This window comes from Nematolebias whitei, unplaced genomic scaffold, assembly GCF_014905685.2.
Source record: "Nematolebias whitei isolate Nwh7 unplaced genomic scaffold, NemWhi1 Nwh_scaf_203, whole genome shotgun sequence".
NCBI lineage: Eukaryota > Metazoa > Chordata > Actinopteri > Cyprinodontiformes > Rivulidae > Nematolebias > Nematolebias whitei.
Genome location: NW_023618748.1, coordinates 24743 through 30261, shown reverse-complemented (window position 1 = coordinate 30261; position 5519 = coordinate 24743).

The following is a 5519-nucleotide window of genomic DNA, read 5'->3' as shown; positions in this document are numbered from 1 at the left end:
TATGTATATATATATGTATATATGTATGTATATATATATTTGTATATATGTATGTATAAATGTATATATGTATATATATATGTATATATGTATATATGTATGTATTTATGTATATATATATGTATATATGTATATGTACATATGTATGTATGTATATATATTTATATATATATATGTATATATGTATATGTACATATGTATATATATATTTATATGTATATATATGTATATATGTATATGTACATATGTATATATATATTTATATATGTATGTATATATGTATATATGTATATATATATGTATATATGTATATATATATATATATATATATATATATATAGATATGTATATATATGTATGTATATATATGTATATATATATGTATATATGTATATATATGTATATATGTATATATATATGTATATATATGTATATATATGTATATATGTATATATATGTATATATATGTATATATGTATATATATGTATATGTATATATATATATGTATGTATATATGTATGTATATATATGTATATATGTATACATATATATGTATATACATTTATATATGTATAAATATGTAAATATGTATATATGTATATATATGTGTATATATGTATGTATATGTATATATGTATTTATGTATATATGTATGTATATATGTGTATATATATATGTATATATGTATATATGTACATATTTATATGTACATATATACATGAATATATTTATATATATGTACATATATATGTTTATATATGCGTACATATATATATATATATGTATATATGTATATATATATATACACATATATGTGTGTATTTATGTATCTATGTATTTATATATATATATATATATATATGTATATATGTATATATGTATATATATAAATATGTATATATATGTATATATGTATATATGTATTTATGTATATATATATGTATATATGTATATATATATATATGTAGTGAACTTGACCTGATGTCAAAACTAAGCCTAAGGTCAAAACCCTTGACCTTAAGAAACTTGTGGGACAGAAACTGTCATTTCATTGATTTGAATCCAGAAATACAGGTTCACCCATCCTGAGACTTTCTTTCTTGAAAATTCAAGTGAAAGAACACTCTCTTTTCTATTATCATTCCTGTTTTACAAATGTTTGATAATCAAAGTGTTTTAGTTCAAACATTTTAGATGTTACAGTGAACTAATCAATTTTATTAACTGTAAAACAGTAACAATGATTTTTTAGTTGCTTATGCAAAGTAGAATTCATGTTAAGGCCTGTTACAGATTTTTATGCATTTTCTGATTTCTGTCTTTGAATGAGCAAGTGTGCGTTTTCCAAGGTCAGGAGTCGAAGCAGACATGTGTTGGAACAACTGTCTTGTTTACATCCTCTCAGACGTCAACAGAGAAGTTGGCACCTGTTTCTCCAAACTCGCCAAAACAAAACTCTCTCTGTCTCTGAGAACAGTTTAATCTGTTCCATAACAATTCTTGCTGTTTTCTGACTTCTAGTAACCTCTTATGTCACAAACCACACCCCTGTCTGGTTGATATTGACCAATCAGGAACTATCAAATATACCAGAAATAGAGCTCTTTAAAATGCCGGTACTTCCTAGTTCTCTCAGCGCGGAGAGGTTCTGAGATGTTCGCAGTTCTGTGAAGTCGTTTGGGAGAACAGAAGTCCAGCCATGATAAGGCTCTTCCGAGTTTGGATTATAACATCTTCCACCTCTGAGTGGAACTTCTGAAGGACTCCACTCATGTGAAGTCCACTTGCTGAGGTGAGCTTGTGTCGGACGGAATCTCGTCACTACTTCGGACGAGTCACAGCCATCCTATGGAGACGCTGGACAGGTAGCGTTAACTGGAACTCCATATCTTCTGATTCATCTTCAGAGAGGTAATGTCAAGTTTACTACCAAGCGTACCGAGGAAAAGCTGGGTTCGAATGGAGAGTGTCGGTTCTGGTCAACACTCCCCCTCCCACACCATCTTTTACTTCCTTTAAACTCCATCTTTCCATCTTTAAACTCTCCTATCTGCTAAAATCATTACAGATAATTTTTAGAAATGTCTGAAGCAAAGTTCTCATCCACCGCCGTGTGGATAATTGATCATAATTGTACAGCTCGCTGATTAATGATGTTGTTATTTTCATATTTTGCCAAATTAATGTAAATGTTTGATGTTAAACTTTGATTCTGTAAAATAAATGACCACATTCATTTTGATGGGTCAAAGATAAATGACGTCTCACGTTACATTTCATTAAATTCAATGCACGTTTTATTCAGTCCAGAAAAATGAAGAATCCGTTTTAATTGATGAATATATCTCAGCATCTGTTCATCTACATATTGGTGGCCCGTGACGTGTTCATAAATGGACTGTGTATTCGTGTAAAGATTGATTTTACGTGTTGGCATGAAAAAGAAATAACAGATTGTCAGCTGAAGCTGCGCCGCTTGGAGCTTGACTCTGCATGTTTACGCTGGCAATGTTTTGAAGCTGAAATTGTGAGTCATATGTCTTTATGAAAGCTGAGATTGTACGTCTGTTATGTGTAACATAAGCTGGCTTTGAGTTAAAACGCTTTATTCTGTTTAAACTGGTCCAAACGGACAGAGGTTCTGTTGGTTCCGGCTCGGTTCTGAGAAAGATCGAACGAGTTGTTTAAATAGCTAGAAAGACGTTTTTGAGACCGGGGCGCCGACTCCGTGCAGCTGGGAGCTTATTGATTACATTTTTAACAGAAAAAAGTGCATTTTGACAGTTTAAAAGACAAAAAAGTTGACGGACTTGTTCAGATAAATCTAATATGCTAGCTGGGGAAAACGCTGCGTGATTGGTTGAATTGGCTGCTGTGGAGCGCTCTGATTCGCTGAGAAGTGAATGACGTGCCTACGTCATTTCCTCTCACCCCCGTGCTGCTTTGTCATTGGTGGATTCAGTCACGTGACCCGGAAATGAAAACTCGTTTTTCATAGGGAATAAAATCTGCTTTTTAAAGTTCAAAAATGCTTTAAAAGCTGTATTCTGATCAGCTGCTAGTTCTTCGAAGTCTAATTGCTAAAATTTTGCCACGTTTGAGTTTAAAATCCGTCACTAAATGATGTTTTTGAACAACGCTAGCGATGCTAATTTTAAGCTAACAGCTAACGACCGGATGAGTGACTTGTCACGTCACTTCCTCCATGTCGGATGTAAAGCTTGGTTGAACCGAAAGCTTTGCTGTGCTTAAAATCACTAAATGTAACTTGCCACATGCCCCTAAAACTCATGTTTCATGCAAAAAAGTCGTGCTTGTTGAAAAAACGCCACGTTTACGCTTCAGTACCGTTCAGAAATGTTGATTTTAACCGAGTTTAGCCGAAGCTAACTTTAAGCTAAGCGGCTAAAAACAGGATGTCAACCGAACGTCACAGGAAGTCGTCATAGACTCCTGCTGGTAGAAAGCTAAACACTGCCCCCCTCCTGGGAAACTTGAGATCACAGTTTCACTTCAGTTTTAGGTTTTTGAGTGAAATTAAACGTATTTTCTTTCTGTAAGGCATTTTTGAGTTAATAAACGCTCCTCAAAGCTGAATAATCACTGTTATCTTGCATTTAAAAAGTGTTTCAGGTATTTATGCAGAAAGGCATTTACCAGGACGTTTTTCATTCACTGAATTCCTCAAACAAAAAGGTACAAAATGAAAAATTAGAAACTTTTTAAAAGATACGGTTCAAATATTCACAGAGTTGAAAAGTTTACTCATTTGCTAAAAGATAATGCACGTTTAATTGCTAAATCGCTAAATAAGAGTAAATATATCAGGAAAAATAGACTTTTCTGATTTTATTTACCACCTAAACAAATACATCTTCCTATTTAATTTTAAATAGAGGATGAGACAGGAGGACAGGAGTAATAACAGTTTTTCTGAAGAAAGACTAATTAATCCTGACACATCATCAATTTTCTTTTCTCTTTTCACCCACCTGGGTTGATGAGTAACTGTTTAAAATAGCGAATTTCTGGAAGTAAACGGTTTAAAAACATTTTTAAACTGATGTGCTGTGAGACTAAAAAGAGAAATTGCAGGTTTATAAAAATTCAGTGCTTTAGAGTGGAAGACACTGAGACGCTTGGTAATCTAGTATCTGTTGAAAAGTAAGCACATACAAGTAACACTGCAGAGAAGCATTTACTTAAATATTCATGAATTGGGGTAAAACCTGAGACAGGTGCTCACATTTGAATAAGTTGACTTATAACGGTACTTTTGTGTAAACCCAAAGCTAAAATAGTGTGAAACTCATTGACATTTGAATACAATTATTTACCTGTAAAAATATCTGAAGCTGGCAATTGTTTTATCCAGAAAAAGTGCTGAACGGTGAATAACCATGACAGGTGTCAGGGAAAAAGACTTTGATCCTTATGGGATGAAGGACTGTTTGGAAGATGCGTTAGCGCTGCTGACAGCTTCCTTACATCCATATGGCAAACGGGCGGACTGCATGAACCCAAAAGAGTTGTTGGACGATCTGATGGAGGTTGCAGAAGTTGTGACCTCTACAGAAATTACAATGTCAAGTTATGAAAAGCTGGCTAGAATTGCAATTTTGCTGAAAGAATCATTCTATGCAGTTGTTAGGAGAGCTGATGACCTTGCACTAAGGTTATACAGTGAAAAAGAGGTGGTTCAGAAAATTGAAGAACACTTCCTTCAATTTAAAAGTGAACACGAAGTCCTCACAAAAAAACATTCTGAACAGATGTTTCAATCACAGCAAGATGCACGTGCAGAAATTGATTCGCTGAACAGCAAAATACAATTACTTGAGGCATCACTATCTGAAGCCAGGGATGCTACAGATGTGCTTAAGAAAGATCTGCACAGACGCGAAGTGCATAAACAGTTATTACTGGAAGAAGTTGTGCGTTCACAACGTGAATGTCGGACATCACAGGAACGCCTGAAGGCTTGTGAGGAGGAACTGGCCGCAGCAACAAACAAGATTTCTGACGTGGGGCGAGCTGGTCTGGGACTCAGAGACGAACAAGGACAGAGTCCAGGTCACCCACAAACACCTCAGAAAGACGTTGTTGCACCTCCTGCTCTTAATCCACCCTCATCTCGGGCGGTAGGAACAGACCTGAACAGGTCTCCTCCACCGAACGTGCGACAGTGTGCAGTGAATGTGTTCGAGGCATGTTCTAAGACGCCCATAGAAGTGTTTCCTGGCATAAAGGTTAAACCCCACTGCCTAGAAATGGAAGGACGGAGTGCGTTGTCACCTCCTCCTAAAACAGGCGAGAAAAGGCAGTATTTTCAAACTGACAAACCACGTAATGAAGGTGCACGCTGGGACAAAAAGGCTCTTCTTTCAGAGGATGACCGTGATTATCGTACATGGGACATGCGTAGGACGCAAAGATATGGGATCCAAGAGGACCCATATTATCAGGGGAAGTCCGAAGAGGAACCCCCAAAAGACGTACCTAACCCTCCCCCACCTCG